The sequence below is a fragment of the Medicago truncatula genome, chromosome 3, assembly GCF_003473485.1.
Source record: "Medicago truncatula cultivar Jemalong A17 chromosome 3, MtrunA17r5.0-ANR, whole genome shotgun sequence".
NCBI classification, from domain to species: domain Eukaryota; kingdom Viridiplantae; phylum Streptophyta; class Magnoliopsida; order Fabales; family Fabaceae; genus Medicago; species Medicago truncatula.
In genome coordinates this window covers 39,625,133-39,644,326 of record NC_053044.1, presented here as the reverse complement: position 1 = coordinate 39,644,326, position 19,194 = coordinate 39,625,133, and the positions used below count along the sequence as shown (strand labels likewise).

The following is a 19,194-nucleotide window of genomic DNA, read 5'->3' as shown; positions in this document are numbered from 1 at the left end:
TACCAGTACCACGCGTTCCATCACACCACCACTCCATCGAACTTCCGTTTTCTTCTTCTCTGATTCGATTTCAGACCAGGCAACCGCAAATTCTCAACACAGCTTTAATATATAGATAACACAGATTCTGTGACTCTCTTCAATAGATAACACATATTCTCTGGCTCTCTTCAATAGATAACACAAATTTTCACTTCAAAATTCTCTTCTTTTTCCTCTCTTTTGGTATAAACATTCATTCTTTGTTCTAATTTTTCACATTCTTGCACTCTTTTTCTTTGTGGGCGCATGGCTTTTGGTGGTTCTGTGCAGGTTTCCGCTTTCCTTTTATGTTGTCTTGTTTTCGGCCTATTAGAATTGGATCCTCTTGCTTTTGGTGTCAGGTGGGTGTTTCTTTGAGAGGGTGGTTTGTGGCCCTCGTGTATATGGCAGTGATTTTCACCTTTGGATGTAGCTTTTAAAAAATATATATTTTTATTTTATTACGGGCCTCTTTTCACTTATGGGACCAAGCCTCCGGATTCGTAGGAACGGCCCTGACTCCAACGTTAAATGTTATAAATTTTGTTTTCTTGTCTCTCTTTTACTACTATCTTGTCTCTTTTTATAACAAGTCCTGTTGCTTCTTGTTGTTCTTGTCCAATACTACATGTAAACTCGTAGTCATAATGTTGATTGAGAATTTAATCAAATGACTATTTGGTTTGGGTTTGATTCTGAAATATGAATGCTGTATTGTCACTTTATTATTCACTTCTTGGTTTGGTTTTACTAGTGTATAGTGTATACCATACCATATAGGTGCACGGAGCTAAATAGTACTCTCTCCGTCCCACAATAAATAACCTGTTTGAAAATGTGCAATTTTGACTTAATTTACTTTGATCATATTTTTCTACTAATATACAAAGATAAATAATATCATATAAGATGTCGTTAGATTCGTCTCGATGAGTATTTTCAAAATATCAAATTTTCATAATTTTTTCTAATATATTATTCAAGATATTTAAACTCAAAATTACGCATTAATATACGTAATTGGATCAACTGTGTCAACTGTCCCCGTTCTTTCCTTCACAAAAATGGAAGCACTCTAAAAGCAAATTTGACCCATCCTCAAAATGGGAGATTACTCTCTGTCTCTATGCAAGTTTGCTTTTCTATTTTACTAATGTTGGTTTAAAATTTTATCATAAGACCATGTACAATGGTAAAAAAAAATTCAACACCCTTCAACACCCACTTTTTCAATTCCCAACACTTCAAATCATTTTCTCTCTCATAATTCAACATCCATTCAATTTTTACCTCTCCAATGGTTTTTTCATTCAACACCCTACCCCACCTCCTTTTATTTCTTATTCTTATTTAATTTTATATTTTTGTTTTTATAATTACATAAAATTATCGATTATAATTAAATTAAAATAATACAATCAACTATTTATTTTTTAGTTTTTTTGGAAAAACAAAATTTTGTAAAATAATTTATTTTTATTTTCTTAACTTAAAATGCGATACACAAATAACTTAAAATGCAAGACAACAAACTAAACACGCGACACACAAATAACTTAAAATGGAAGACGACAAACTAATCATACAACACACAAGTAATTATTTAAGTATAACTTAAAATTGATTTGGGTTTTGAAGATGTTGGTTGGAAAATTGATTTGGCTGTTGATAATTGTTGGGATTTTGGTAGCTAAATGAATAATCAGAAGAATTTTAGGTGTTGAATTGATTATTATTGAGATCCATTTTACTAAACAAAGACTAAAACTTCAAAAGAAATGCTAATAATAAGATCAAGAAAGTGAAAAATTTGATTTTTTTTGTGTCCAAATCAAATGATCCAAGTTTCTATTTGTAGAGAAAAAAAAATCACGAATTTTGGTAAAAAAATAAAAAAAATAAAATTATTTGCTATAAAATAATTGAGTCCAAATTATTAAGAAGATAAAAATCCAAGCAGCCAATCGTAACAAGCCACATGTCACTGTGGGTCAGGCTTTCAACATGTTGAACCTCTTCAACACCTCTGCCCTCTTCCCTCATATTCAATAGCCTTCTCCAATAGTCTCAACATGTTGAATATGGCATTCAACAAGCCATTGTAAATGGTACAAGCAAATATCATTATCACTTCTATAATCCATATCTTTATTATTAAAAAACAAGTATTACTCATAAATTCCACCAATTAATAAATGGTACATTTACACACAAAAGTTGTCTCAAAACTAGGGTTATATTTAGTCTCCAATTTAATTTTATAATTACTTTTATTTCTCCAATTTTCTCTTTAATTAATAATAGAGTTATATCTATTTTAATCCCTAACTTCTAAAAAATATACATTTCAATCCATTAAAAAAAAAACTGACCTCATCGTGCCACGTTACGGAGTAATCGTGGCACGATTCCTTCATTAATCCTTCGTTGCACGATTCCTTCATTAATCCTTCGTGGCAGCAGACTTAAACTCCAATCGTGCCACAATTTTCCATGTTCAAATTAGTAAGTCCCACGCTCCTCCAAACGTGCCACGATACAGGTCCATTTGTGACACGAATTTTCAAGTGGCTGAAGGTTATGAAATCTTCTCCAAAATGTGTAAAATTCACCCATTATCTTGTTGTATGCTCTCTTCACACTTTTGACAATTTAGGGCATCCACATTCATGCCACCTATATGGATGGTATAAATGGGTCCCACATAATAGATTATATTACTTCACACTTTCCAATTATTTGAACCACTCATCTACATTTTTTAAATATTCATACCACTCATTTAAAACTCTAAAATGGATCCCACTAAATTCACAATAACCAATCATAATATCAGAAATGTGTGTTATTTGTACTTTATATATTTTTTTACTCTAAAACCACAGTAGTAATGTAGTGGAACGGTGACAAACCTTTAGTTCCTTTTCAAAGCCAAATATCCACATCTTTCTGACACTTTTTCTTGCCTCAGCAAAGACACGGCATTTCTCAACCAATAATCATGCTCTTAGAGCTCGTTTAACCATGTTAAGCATGCATATGACTCTCTTCATGATACAAAATGACACAAAAAGGACTAAAAACAATAGCGTTGACGTACAATCATCAATGATATACTACAAATTAATATTAGAGATTGTCAATTAAATTTGAATCATATGAAATAATAATAAAAAAATTAACTTAAACTAACAAAGTATTATTAAAAAAATATAAAAACCAACAAATAAGATATTAATATATCATATGTTTGATGGAAAATATTACATATGATATACTAAAAATTAATATTAGAGAATATCAATTAAGTTTGAAACATATGAAATAAAAAAATTCTTAACTTTAACTAACAAGTATTATTAAAAAAAGGCTTATTTGATCCAATGGTCCCCTGATTAATTTCATGTTTTCATTTTGGTCCCACAATTAATAAAATGTATGTTTTGGTCCCTCATTTTTTTCCTCTGTTTGCCAAATAAATCATTTCTGTCGAAATAATAAAAGTCATGTTAGTGACAGTCCTTATTTTTATTAATTTTGACCATTTGATCTTTTTTATTAAAGGATGATCGTTAGATTATGCATGCCTACCGTATCTTCCATGAGTCAACAACACTTAATTTTTTCCTATTTCTTCATCTTCTTCCCCCAACTTCTTCTTCATCTTCATCAACATTCATAAGAAAAAATCCAGAAAATAAAGAAAACTGAAATTGAGTTTTCAATTTTTCCCATGCCTTCATCTTCCACAATGGGTCTATTAATCTTGATTCAAATTGAGTTTTTCAATTTTTCTCAATTTCACTGTTTAAAAGCAACACAGGCCAAATTGACGTTGTTTTTCCTTTTCTATTTCTCAAATTGAAGCTGGATCTTGGATCTACAGAATTGAACTCAAACAGAGACAACAAAACCATCACTTCACACCTTAATCCTCTCAGCATCATCGTACCCATGAATCGTTGTTGTTGTTCTTCTTCTACTATGATCCTCTTAGATTCACACCCTTATTTCAAATTCAAATTCAAACAATTTATCATAAATTCTCCACCCTCATTCGGAATTCAAATCACAGACAAAACTCCTGCAAGGCAGTGTTCGCCGATGATGCTCCGTTCGCGGCCGCAATCGGAGCTTGCATGCTCACTTTTTTGCTTCTTCCTATACCTGTCGCCACCGAAGAGGAAGAAGAATCTTCTTTAACTTCAACGGATACAAGGTCGGCAGTAATGGGGATCATGAATTTCAAAAGCAAGTGTTACCCTTTTTTATTAAAAGTTGTAGTAATCTTGTTACTATTGATAAGCTTGCAGCTAAAATTAAACTCTTAATTACTTGATGGGGGTTTGGGTTAATTTGATTTTGTGTTTTCTGGGTTTTTTTTTTTTTTTTTGGATTTTTTATGAAGATGATATGTTGATGAAGGAAGAAGATGAAGAAATGGGGAAAATAGTAGCTATTGATGGTATACTGTAACATATAATGGACCTTCATGATCCAACACTCATCTTTTTTAAAAAAAAATCGAATGGTTTAAATTAAAGAAATTAATAGGATATATGGTGGACTATATATAATGTTGATCCATCATAGACATTTGGGGTTAAACTTAACAGTCCGGATTTATTTGGCAAACGGAGAAAAAAATGAGGCACCAAAACGTACGTTTCATTAATTATGACACCAAAGAAATTAATTAGGGGACCAATAGATCAAATAAGCCTTAAAAAAAAGTCTTGCTAGCTGGTGCTCCTGAGATACTAGTTAAAGAATCTAAAAATAGAAATTGTCTTAAAAAATAAATCAGTTATTTTTTATCGAGTAATAATTACACCATTTTTTATCAAATAAAAAAAATCAACAAATAAGATAACAGTGCAATATATCATACTAATAAAAAATTAAACAAATATTTAAAAAAATGTTAAGAAATAGATATTAAAATTTAGGCTTAAATGTGCTTTTGGTCCATTAACTATTTAATTGGTATCGCTTTGGCCCCTTAACTAAAAAAAGATTGTTTGAAGATTTTAAGTTTTTTTTTAAGTCTCGTTTTGGTCCCTTCTGTTAGGTTTTCGTTAGGGTTTTAAAAAAAAGTTAACTCCTGGACACGTGTCACCTTGTCATTGGCTCTGAGTTTTTTTTTTAAAAATCCCAAAGCCAATGACACGTGTCCCAGAGTTAACATGTGTCACATTGTCATTGGTTCTGGGATTTTTTTACAAAAAAATAAAAAATATATATATTTTAAAAAAAAATTAGAAAAAAAAAATATTTTTTTTGTAAAAAAAAATCTCAGAGCCAATGACAAGGTGACACGTGTCCAAACTTAACGTTTTTTTATTAAAACTAACGGAAACCTAACAGAAGGGACCAAAACGAGAGTAAAAAAAAAACTTAAAATCCTCAAACAATCTTTTTTTTTAGTTAAGGGACCAAAGTGATACCAATTAAATAGTTAAGGGACCAAAAGAGCATTTAAAAATTTATGTACACTAGCGAAAAGACGGACACACAAATAGTCGTCTTTCTGCTCTTTTATTGCGCTAACTTTGAAAAATTATGAACAATATTTTTCTTATGAAATTTTGATTTTGATTAAAATTAAAAATATAAATGTTTGTTGTTTCAAGCTGTATCAAACAAAATTAACCATCATATCTATTTCAATTTCAATGACACCAACAATATAACAAAAAATATAATCTAATTTATTTAAGTAAAATATTCAAATAAAATCATATTAGCTTCTGAACATATCACGCCTATTATTTAATATTAATAAATTAATAAATTTTCAGCGATAACACATCATGCCACACAATCAAAATTGATCTCATCCATATTTTCTATCGATTTTTTTTATATAAACATAATTTCTATTGATTTAATTCCATTTTTGTCTTACCTACTAGAACTTTCAAACAAAAAAATATAGAAAATGCGTCATATATATATAGTGCCAAATTCTACAACACGCCGCTTCACCTACATTTTCTACTTTCTCTAAATCTCTTATTCCCTTTGTTTCTCTGTCTTTCCAACCACACCATGGAAGCTCAAGTACACAAAGTGCAAGAAGAAGAAGAAGTACTTTTCATCCAAACACAAGCACTCAAAATAGACAAAGAAGAACTATCTCTTAAACAACAAGAGAAAGAAGACACCACCAACAACAATAACAACAACAAAGATTCTCCGCCACCGCCGCCGTTGTATGAAGTGGAAGCAATTCTAGGATATGAGTTTAAGAATAAGCACTTATTGGAAGAGGCTTTCACACATAGCACTTATGGAGCGGAAGATGATTTGTCTTATGAGCAATTGGAATATTTGGGTGATGCTGTTCTTGGCTTGTTGGTAGCAAAGGAACAGTTCTTTTCATATCCAAATTTGAAGCCAAATTTTTTGACTCTATTACGATGAATGTGGACTCTGAAAAGCTGGCACGTGTGGCTATCAAACATGGATTGGATCGTTATTTGCGTCACAAAAAACCTCAACTTGGAGAGGAAGTAAGTATTTATTGGCTAATTAATTTCTCCATTTTTTGTAGTTTTTTTTTTTGGGATACGCATTTTTTTGTAGATTAGGGCAAGGTAGTAGATAGTTTAATATCATTCCAAAAAAAAAAAAAAGTTTAATATCAATGACGCAATGGTTTCTCACTTTTTAGATTTTATTTATAGTTTTTCTGAAATTAAAACTAATAGAATCATTAGATTTAGATATGAGATTAGGGTTGTCAATGAAGCTGAATCTAGCAAAAAAAAAAAAAGTCTAAACTATGTGGAAATCCTTCAATGGAGAGTATATATGAAAAATCAACAAAATGGGAAAAACAGTTAATATTAATTTTTAATTCATTGCCTTGTTTATTAGTAATATTTATTATTTGAGCAGATTTATTAATATTTCTTGCTACTATACTTTTAGTATTTTTAAAGGTTTTTTGTGACCTTTTAAAAAAAAAGAGGTTTTCTTTGACTTCGATAAGTGAATTTTAAAGTTTAATAAAACAACAATTAAAACTATACATTTAGTATGTTTAAAGGTTTTTTGTGACATTTAAAAAAAAAAGAGGTTTCTTTGACTTCGATAGGTGAATTTTAAAGTTTTATAAAATAACAATTAAAAACTTGCGAGGGTTAGTTGATTTTTTTTTTTTTGAAATAAGGGTTAGTTGATGTTATTACATCACTTTTTTGTAAAACTTAATTTCTGTTTTTTTTTTTTGGAAACACTTAAGAATCGTCAAACAATAAAATAAAATAATCAATTGAGTTCTGTTCTTAGGGTTATGCTTGCATAACAAGTTCTGTTCTTACGGTTGGAAAAAGCATTATTAGGGACATGCTGTAGTGCAGTCTATAGGTTTTTCTGTCTTTCTCTCTATCTATATATAAACCACAGATAGGGAGAGACTTGAGACTTCAGAGAGACATTGTTTGTCTATATACTATTTTTTAAATTGGATGTCGTATGAATTTCCAATTTTGCTTCTAGGAGGGGCAATTTGGTAATTCTATAATTCCTTACCTTTGGAGAATGCCAACTCATCCAAATTTTATATTTTATTTTATATTATTTTATTTTATATATTATATTTATTTTATAAGAATAAAAATAATTTTAAATTCAGTTGCTTCTACATTGCTGTTGTGGGAGGTTAAGGTATCGTTTGATCCGGTTTTCAACTTCTCTACATTTTTTATGAGAAGTTAGGTCTATGAAGCCCGGATACCCAAAATGGAGACGTACCTGTACTAGATACGTATCGGATACCGATACTCCGTGGATACTCTCGGATACGTACCCACGGAGTATCAGAATTAATTATTTTAATTTAAAATATATATTTTATCGGATACTTATAAGATGATCGACAGATACACACGGATACTTATACATTTTTTATTTTGATCACATGTATTATTTTTTGTAAATTGCGACTTTTATGATTATATAGTATTGAAGAATAATCAATGTTTTTTTAAGTATTTTACATGCATATAAATATTAGTATAAATAATTTGTTAAAGTATCTTAGCCATATCGTATCCTAATTTTAAAAATTTTGCGTATCCGCGTACCTATATTTATACTACGAATTCCGGCTTCATAGGGTCAAACACAATATCAATTAAGTACTTACTAAAAAAATACTTTTTTTGAATGCATAAAATTGAATGGAATGAGCTTTGGCCAAAAGTTGTTGAATGTTACTTTATAAAACTACTTCTTAACAATTTATTTCACAAACACCTCTTTTCAACTCACGTTGGGAACCTTTTCTTTTATTTTTTAATATTATATTTCAATATGTGTTTTCTTCCATTTAACTTAATTTTATTTAATTTTTTGAACTGTTCCATCTAATTTTTTAAGCAGGTTCCATTTAATTTTATTACCTTTTTTTTCTAGAGGAATTCTATTATCTTTTTATCACTTATATATTTAATTTCAATATCGTTTAATCATCACAACCTCACAAATATTTTTATTCACGCTATCATTTAATGATACCAAATATTTTTATTTTCTTTCTTCAACCTCGCAAATATACACACATACACATTAACGTTTAGAGTAATATTTTATGTCCATTTGTCTGTTTTTTTGTTACACTAATGCATATAATTTTTTTTTTTGTGTTACTTGGTTGAGTGCTACCTCACCGATTTTTTTTAACTATTTTCCAATTTTTTCTCCCAATTTCAGTTGCTTCTACACTGCCGTTGTGGGAGATTAAGATATCGATTGACCCGGGTTTTTTTTTCAACTTCTCTACATTTTTAAGGAGAAGTAAAGCCAAATACAATATCAATTAAGTACTTACTAAAAAAGACACTTTTTTGAACGCATAAAATTGAATGGAATGAGCTTTGGCAAAAAGTTGTTGAACGCTATTTCAAAAAACTACTTCTCGACAATTTATTTCACAAGCATCTCTCTTTAATTCACGCTGGGAACCTTTTCTTTTATTTTTTAATATTATATTTCAATATGTTTTTTTCTTCCATTTAATTTTTTTTTGAACCGTTCCATTTAATTTTTTTTAAGGAGGTTCCACTTAATTTTATTACCTTTTTTCAAAGGAATTTTATTATATTTTTATCATTTATATATTTAATTTCAATATTGTTTAATCATCACAACCTCACAAATATTTTTATTCACGCTGTCATTTAATGATACCAAATATTTTTATTTTCTTTCTTCAACCTCGTGAATATATATACACACACATTAGCGTCTAGAGTAATGCTTTATGTGTGTCTGTTTTTTGTTACGCTAATGCGTATAATTTTTTTTGCCGTTCCATAATGCGTATGTTTATTTTTATAAAATTTTGATTTTAATTAAAAGTAAAATTGTAGATGTCTTTTCTTCAAACAATGTAAAGATACCTAAAAAACTAAGCTTAATTTTTTCTTATTAAAAAAAACTAAACATATTTGTTTCCATGACACCAACAATGTAACAAATATAATATAAATTCTTATATTTTTGGAAGAGACCAAAAATATGGTATTCTTATAACGAAATTTGTGATAGAGTATAATTGAAATAAATAAAAAATCAACTATTTTGATATTATTTATGTTATTATTTCAGACTCCTTAAATTGTTTCTCCTATTCAAATATTTAACAAGTCATTTATATGATGATACAAATTTGTATTCATGTTACACAAAATAAACATTATTGAGTAAATATAGTATTTGCAAAAAAAAAAAAAAATCTTTTTTTTAACATTTTTGGCATTCAGAAAATATTTTAAACATTTTTATTTATTTATTATGTTAATTCATAATAAATTCAAAGTTTTGTCCTCGTGAGCTTAACTCAATTGATATGAACAATGCATAAATGAATCTTACTTTGTTATGTGGAGTATAGTAGAGGTCATGATGATTGAATTTTAGCTCCTGATAAGGTTTTGACACAATTGTTATTTTAGCTTCTGGTAGTTGAAAAAAATTGATGCATTTGGGTTATTTTATTTTTTGTGAGTAATCCTAAAGCTATAATAGTTTTCATATTTTGTTTATTCTTTCCTATATCATTTAGCCGTACGAAAGTTGATTGGTGTAAATTTATTTTGGTCATATCATTGAGGTCCAGAAAGTTGATGATACATAAATTTGTGCATTTAAGATCAGGTTGAATTGATGATACAAAAATTGATCACAATGAAATATGTTAGTTTCTTTCCATATCAGAATGAACAAAGGGAATAAAATTACATGATGTATTATTATATTTCTATATAGGACTTTCAATGTCAAGGGATTATGACTACATTAATGATCTCAAAAATGATTTGGACATTTGGAAAATAGGATTTGGAGTGCTGAATTCTTGGATTGTGACTGGTAGTAAATGAAAATCAACATATGAAGCTCATTATTTGTGATGCAAATGTTAGATGAGTTAGTTAAGATTTGTTGTAATTTCCTTTATGATTTATCAATGTTACTTATTAGTGTACATTTTGATTTATTTATATTTTTTGGTTTCTTTCTCGGATTTGGGGTGATCGAGTTCATGTAATAACTCGATATAGAGAATTGGATCATTAGAAGGCTTTGATCGAGGAAAACAAGACTTATACTTTGTATAATTGTCATGTGTTTGATAATGACATTGCATTTAATCCCTATAAGGTTGTTTTTAGTTTTGGTACAAAGATGCAGAAATAACTAACGTTCTTACTCATGAATTTCGCTTTAAGTCATTTAAGAAAATTCAAGATGGAAGATTTAAAACTGACGTTTTATATGGTATAGTTATGTGCTTTAATTTATTTCTATGTTTTCTCCGATTATATTGTTCTTATAGATGTAATTTTTTTTTTTTTTAAGAAATCATTGGACTTCTTCATGAGATTGTCAAGACAACGCCAATTGAGACTAGAAAGAAACTGTTTACGAACATTGTTTTGAAAGATAAAAGGTATTATTTTCTAATTTGTCAGGATCAGATGATATAATTTTATATAAGTTTGATAATGACCTGAAAGATGTATTTACATATGTAGTGGGAATATGGTTGATGTAACACTATGGAAAAAAAAAAAAACTTCGTAGCTTGATTATTTACCATCTATATACATTGAGTTATTTGCTTCCATTTTGTGTCAATGTAAACCCAAATATATGTAACAATTGGTCAGGTTCAAGACTGCTCATCAACCTACATCATCCGGTTGTTGAGAAGTTTAAGACTTGGTAAGTTTGCATTATGATTTCAAAATACAGTGTTAGAGTAACTTATTATTTCACAATCTGATTTGATTGTTGTTTGACCATGTTTCTTGAATTGTTGTCGTGACCTTAACACTTCTCAAGCTCAGAGTCAAAGCTTCAGTCATAACTTAAGTTAGAGTTCGACTTCTTCTCAACGTACTTCGTACAACAATTTTTCAAATCTGTCTCAAGTTAGGCCAATTATTGAATTTTTAAACTTAGTCAAGGTTTGCTTTTTTTTATGCACAAACATGCTTTGAATTTTTTTAAGCACAAAATACAAATTCATATTGCATTATTCTTTATTTCATGTGCATAATTTGTGTTAGGAAACATATTGCATCACTATTTGGAAAACAACTAAATTCAATCATAACCAGTTTGGATGGTATTATGAGAGTTGCATCAAATGTTCGAAGACATCAATGTCAAATGGTGCTAGCTATAGATGCACATGCGGGAGCGATGCTTAATTTCCGTTTGTTTCAACAATGTTAATTGGCCAACAGGGTGCATATAATCCACATGCATGCATTTTTCTAGACTTTATAGGAAGCTAATAAGAAGATAAATTAGAAGTCATGGTACATTTTCTTTAGCTTAAAATCAGTTATGATACCTTGATTTTATAAATTATATGTAACTATATTCACATACATCTTATCCATGTTAATACGCATTAGACTAATATTGCAGTTATTTTCCTGTTTAACATTTCCCAAACGAGGTGTCAAGAACAATTCTGAAAGAAAAGCGCAAAACAATCACTCTCATTGATGACCAGACAGAGAAAGTATAAGTGTCGTCTGTAACGCCCTCTTTGAATTATTGGTTTTATTTAATTATTTAATTGAGTCCAGGATTTATTAAGAAGAGTTTAGAATATATTTATATGATTATGTGATTTATTAAGTGGCTTATTATATTATTTAATAGAATAAGATTTGAAAATAAAATAATATTGAGTTTAGAGGTTGTTATGAGATTTTAGAGAGTTTTGGGGGAGAAAGAGAAATAAGATAAAATAGAAAAAAGATTATAAATAGGGAAACCTAGTTTTAACGATCAATTTTGAAGAAAAGGGAGAAAAGGTCAAGAGAAGAGAAAAAGACCTAGGAAGCTGCGATTTTGATTGTTAAGGTAAGGGTGAGACTAACATTCAATCTTATTAAGTCTGTAATCCTGATGATTAAATTTAACAAGGGTGGGATTAATTTTGGAGGATTTGAGAATTAGGGTTAAAGTGAGGAATTGATGAAAAATTGTTAGATTGATGTAGAAAGAGTAGATAATCTGATGAATTAAAGTAATAGGTGGTGTTCATGTTGTAGAAGAATCATAGGTTAAATTCCTAATCAGTTTTTGAGTTTGGATTGATGAAAATTGGGATTTTCGCTTGAAGAGTCGGTGTCTAAATGTTTTGGCAAATGAGTGATTATGTGAGGTTTTGGAAACCGATTTTTGGGTGGTTGAAACTGGAATCTTTCTGTAGATTGTGATAGAGCTAAGTGTCAGGAGCGCGTAGGCGAAAACGGCATCGAAAACGGGTTAACGGTTTGATTTTTAGGCGCGAAAACGTGAAGGGTGAAAATCTGATGCTGTCGAAATCATGAGGCGATTCTAGTGATCATGAGGCGATTTCGATAGAAAACCTGTAATTTTAGTATGTATGATGCTGTCGAAATCATGAAGCGATTCTAGTGATCATGAGGCGATTTTGACAGAAAAATCTGTAATTTTAGTGTGTCTGATACTGTCTTACCAGAAACCTTAAAAATGTAATTTTCTTCACTTCAAATGTTTCCAGACTTCTTCTTAAGTGTAGGAACTTTATCCTAACCATCTAGAGATGTTTTTAGGAAGGAGATAACCTTGTATAAAGGGTCTAATGAGTTCATGAGTTGGTCTTTGGGGTAGGAATGGTAGTTGTTTACAATATTAATGATAATCTATGAAGCTGTTTTAGGATGTGTTGATGTTGATTATGATGTCGTACTTATTACTTGAATTATGAATGTATATTTGAGATGTTGTTGACTTGCATTTGATATTATTATGTCATGCTGTTTTGTATACTGCTGTGTCGCTGTTGTTATTTAACTAAGCTGCATGAGTCGGTCTAAGTTGATTAAGATGATGAAGTTCCAAAGTATTGGATTATATAAGAGGTTGTCGATTTAAGAAGTTAAAGAGGCCGAGTTCATGCATTAGCATTTCATTGTTGGGGGCTTGATGCCCTGGAGCCTTTGCTCAATTAAGTTGAGGGCTTGATGCCCTGGGAGCCTTTTTACGCTCAAATAAAGTTGAGGGCTTGATGCCCTGGGAGCCTATTTACGCTCAAATACGTTGGGGGCTTGATGCCCTGGATTGGTACCACATGCATGATTAGAAGATTAAGTTGCATAGTCAAGTTGTCAAGTCGTCGAGTTGTCAAGATTGTCAAGTTGTCGAGTTGATAAGTTGTAGAAGTTGCGTTGTCGTTGTCGTTGAGTTGTCATTTATCAAAGGAGTTGTTAATAAAGAACTAAGTGAAGTATTAATATTTATTAATCATTGTTGTATATGTTGTTGTTATATCAATATAAGATGATGAATATGTTGTTTGTTTATATGATTATTATCATTAAGTGATGATTATGTCATGTTGTATATGATTATTATTATTAAGTGATGATTTAGTTGTGTTGTTATGTTATTATGAAATGATGATTAGAAGTTGGTTGAACTATTAAGAATTATTACATGAAGAATTATTATTACTAATAGATGAAGTTATTTATGTTGTTAAATATAATTATTGAATTATATGCTTGATATTATTGTTTTGTGAAATCTCACCCCTTCTGCTTGGAAATGTTGCTCTTCGTATGAGTAACTTGCAGGTAACCAAGACTAGTTGATGTCATGTGAGCTTTCTCTCTCGTGTGTCTTAGGTGCTCTGATACGTAACGGGATGAGATCTTTTGTTATTGCTTTTCTATTCCTTACGTATTGTTTTTGAAGATTTATGACTATGTTTCTAGATTAGATTTTTATGAGACATTTATGAAGAGGCCTTCGTGCCAAAGGCTGTTTAGTTATTGAATAAATTCCGCTGCGAAGTATTAAAGATTTTTTTATTGAATTTTAAAGGATAAATAGTTATTTATTCAGTTTATGATTTTAAGAAAAGAATGTGACACTCCGTTTTATGTGAATACTCTGATTATTTTTATGAAATTTTTAAGTTGGGAAAACGGGATGTTACATTCATTACCACCGAAAGAGCAAGCTATGAAAAATACTTGGGTGGGTAGTGGTTCAATTTTAGCATAGAACGTGTGATGGAAGAAGGTGGTAAGCTCATCTTTGATCTCGAAAAGTCATCGAAGAACTTGCACATTCGAGTTGTTCCAAAGTAGATCTTTGTTGCTGAACGATTTGAACTTCTACTATTTTGGTGTATCGCTTTGGACTGTAATCGTAAACTATCTTGACTTTGGGATACCATTTGTTCTTTTCATTTTGTCTGATATAAATATTGGGAAAAAATTCTTTTTTGATTAGTCTATGACAGTTGCAGTCTCTTTTATAAATCTAACTATTATATAATGTTAATATGCACATTGTAGATTCCTTCATTGGTTCTAATTTGTTTTTCTAATTTCTTGAACAAAATGAGATTTGTGCAATATGCTTGCTTAATTTTCACATTTATGAACGACAACAATTTTTTAGAAAGATGCAGCTATTTCCCTTAATTTGCTCATTTCTCCTTTATAACAAAGTTTTTTAAAAATATAGTAAAAGTGATTTATTTAAAAAATCCGAGTTTGTGCAATATTAATTAATTTACTCATTTTTTCTTTAGAACAATTTTTTTACAAGATACGTTATTCAACCCGTGCTAGTTTCTAACTAATTTTTATTCAAATTTTCATACTTCCTTTGTCATTCCGCATGCCCATGCCATTTTGACTTATAATTGTTTGACTAATAAATGTACATACTAGTAAAAAAATTGCATGTATATATATATATATTTAGAGGAAAAAAATTAGTATAAGAAGTTTTTATTGTTCCCTGAAAAAATGAAACTGAGTTATGTAATAATAATTTAAGAGTAAACCCTCATTTGGGTCCCTGAAAGTGTCCCTCGCTATCAGACCAGTCCCTCGATCAACAGAAATTATTAAAAACTCTCTCAATGTTAGTTCCGTTAGTCAATTTAATCCAAAACGTTAACTTGGTGTTAAGTCTGATGATGTGTCCATAATTTTTGCCACATAATATGCTTGCTGGAATGTCCACATAGATGGGGACCAAAATGAACGCTAGAACTCTATATCTTCTGGAAAAAGATGAACAAAGTTCAATCTTCATCTTCTTCCTCTTCCCTCTCTAAAACCTCCATCAAGCATCAACACACCTAACAAAACAACAACAACAAAATCCCAAATTTCACTTTCAAACACTCAAAATCAGTACTTTTATATTTCTTTCTTTTCAAAATCATCAACTAATTGATCCAAAAACTAAAGCATATAATAATCAAAATTCAAAAGTTCTAAATGAAAAGAAGTCTACAAAATCAAGAAGCTGAGAGGAGAACAACAACAACAAATTTTTAAATCAATTTTCATCACCTTCGTTTGTTTATTTTTCTGAAAGCAAAGATTTATCAACACGAAACCATGCCACAAGATGTAACAGGCGCAAGGCAAGGAACAAAAACAGCAGGAAAAAACTGAAGCCATGCAACCACGCCAAACAACAGCACCCGAAAACAACTCCCATAAAACAATAAGCCAAATCATTGGGATTGATACAAATCTACGAAGAAATTGGGATTGATACAAATTATTGGTAGATAAAGTTTTCTGGGTTTAGATGAACATGATATGGGTGATGAAGGAAGATGAACATGGAAGGGAAAAGGAAGAAAGAATAGACCAAATTAATCTCCCAACCTCCAACAATATTCAAACTCAATTCAATTTTGGTATTAACTTTGAAAATGAGAGAGGAGAATTTGGGATTGAAAATTGGGTTTTAGGGTTTCGAATTGAGGTTGCAGATTGTTTGTTTGATGAGGAGAGAAGAAGAAGAAGAAGAGTGAGAATAAATGAGGGACTAAAATGCCTATTGCAATGTTTGTTATCCCATGCAATTACGTCCCTGCCTACGTGGAAGGCCAACAATGTGGTTGAAGTGGCAAGGATAACGGACACATCAGCACCGTTAACACCAAGTTAACGTTTTGGATGCATTTGACTAACATAACGTACATTGGGGGAGTTTTTGATTCATTAAATTGATTGAGGGATTGGTCTGATAGCGAGGGACACTTTCAGGGATCCAAATGAAGGTTTACTCAATAATTTAATGAAAACAATAATAGGTAAACATTCCTAAAAAAAATAATCGGTAAACATTTTTCACTCATGCAACGATGTTTTATAGTATATGAATTATTTTGGATTGAACTTTGAATTTATACGATAAACTGTATCACAAACTTTTTTTTTGTTTGTTGGCAATTTTGATACAGATTGAAGCATTTACTAAAGCAATCGAAGAATATCCTATACATTCAAATGGGCACATAGGTGTGCCTAAAGATCTAGCTGATATTGTTGAGTCAACCATTGGAGCTCTTTTCATTGATTGCAACTCATCCCTCGAAATTGTGTGGAAGGTATTCACTAATTTTTCACTTAATATGATATATTTAAAAATCCATCAAAAGTATATTTTTATGAAATTGTACAATTTCATGTTTATATTTATATGATTTTATATATGGACACCATCTCATATAAGTAAAACGTGATTGTTTCAAATATCTTCTACGCATTGTCTTAGAAGTGATTTTGAGCTCATATAAATTAGTACCAATACTTTTATTATAACATAGTATATATTTTTTAAATTAACATTTTATTTTGTTATATTCATTAACTCAATTTTTTGGACAGATTTTCAGAAAACTACTTGAACCTATAATTGAGCCAGACGCTTTCGAGATGCATCCCCTCACAGAGTTGACTGAAGTTTGTCAGAAGAAAAAATTGAATTTACAATTCGTAGACTTGTGGAAAGAATCTATGAACATTGATGTCTTTATAAATGAGAAATTTGTTGGAAGAGGCACTTATGGCTCTAAGAAAGACATTGCACGTTATAGAGCTGCAAAGAATGCTTTGAATAATATAGAAAGTGTGCTAAGTGGAAGCACATCTACAGTTGAAGATGCTCTTGTAGTTTGATGTTTATGTTTCTTGCGGAGCACGTTTGGTCTCTATTTTGTGCTGTCTTTTCTTTGTTGCTTGGGTTTGATGTCTGCTATATATGGTATTAAGGCTATGTTGATACCATATAAATAAGGTATCAATTGACATGTTTGATATTATTTATAAAAGGTATATATTTAGAACCAATTAGTGAATGCCACAATGATTGATATAGAACAGAGACGATTTTTATTTGCTACTGACAAACAAGTTATCTGCACCGTTTCTTGCTCCTCCATTAATTGAAGCAGATCCTACTGTTTTCTTGCTTCACTTTCTTCACTTTTTCTCCACAAGTATGACATTTTTTCAAGAACGTTTCAGTCATGTTTTAAGGTAGCTGCACTAGATATTTAGTCAAATTTTGCATCATATAATATACTTTGATGAATTACGAACAATGTTTTGGAGTATTTATTTTTGTTCTCTTCATATACTTACTTTCACTCGCTTTTCTTACACAAGATCGAATCAAGGCTCTCAATACCAATAGTTAAGAACAATAGTGGTTTGCACACACACTCTCTTTATACACAGAAGAATACTATTGAAAATATCCTTGTATATTGGCATGCATCTTGTTGAGTCCCACATCGATCTAATTATTAGGCTCATTCAATTTGTAACTAACTCAAGAACCAACAAACCAACCACTTTTAACTAACTAACAATAATAGAAATTGTAATCATCTTTCAACATTCATGTTGTGTATGGCTTTAGCCAACATATTTAGGTTTTTTTTTTTTTTTTTTTTTTTTAAATCCATCACACTTATGTTTTTGCTTTTTCTCCACCTTTAGCATTTTTTATGCTTGCCTCTTAAAATTGTAGAGATCAAAGTATCATTTTTTAAGTAGATAAAATTGCTCCTTTTAAATTTTGTTATGATTTAATTGTCCATTTTTCAACAGTGGTTTAGGTAGTGGTTTTTCCCCATTTTTGGTAAAAAAAAAAACAAATTCCTTATAGTGCACTAGCGAAAAGACGGGCATGTTTCCGCTCTTTTTATTGCACTAGCATTTGAAAATTATGAACGATGTTTTTTTTACGAAATTTTGGTTTTGATTAAAAATAAAAATATAAAAATTTGTTTTTTCTAATGACACCAACAACAATTTTATTAAAAAAAAAGTAGTTTAAGGGTATAATTGAGATAATGAAAAAGTAAATATAAATATACTCATCCAGTTTGTTATACTTTTAAATGATAAAGGAAAAAAGAGCGCATATATATTTGTATCGTGTTTGTTACATTTTTTTAATATTTAAATTTATGTTTGTTTGTTTGTTACATGATTATTTGAATTAAAAATTGATGGCATTTTTGAAAAGAGCGAAAGTCAGCCCGAAAGAGATGAAAGAGATTTTTATTATATATATATATATTATTAACTAATTTAGGAAAGACAAGTGCTAGCAACAATTTTTTTTTTTCAACACTCTCTTCATCACTCACACTTTAAGTAAAATATTCAAAACCCTTAAAAAAAATTCAAATAAAATGATATTAACTGCTGAACATATCACGCCTATTAATTAATATTAATAAATTAATAAATTTTCAACGATATCACATCATGCCACATAATCAAAATTGATCTCATCCATATTTTCTATCGATTTTTTTTTTATATAAACATAATTTCT

The 19,194-nt window shown here is 29.9% G+C and overlaps 1 pseudogene; it reads left to right on the top strand.

The window, feature by feature from the left end:
* The first annotated feature begins 5,968 nt into the window (after positions 1-5,968).
* LOC11438495 (ribonuclease 3-like protein 3) lies at positions 5,969-17,746 on the top strand (annotated as a pseudogene).
* The last annotated feature ends 1,448 nt before the right edge of the window (positions 17,747-19,194 follow it).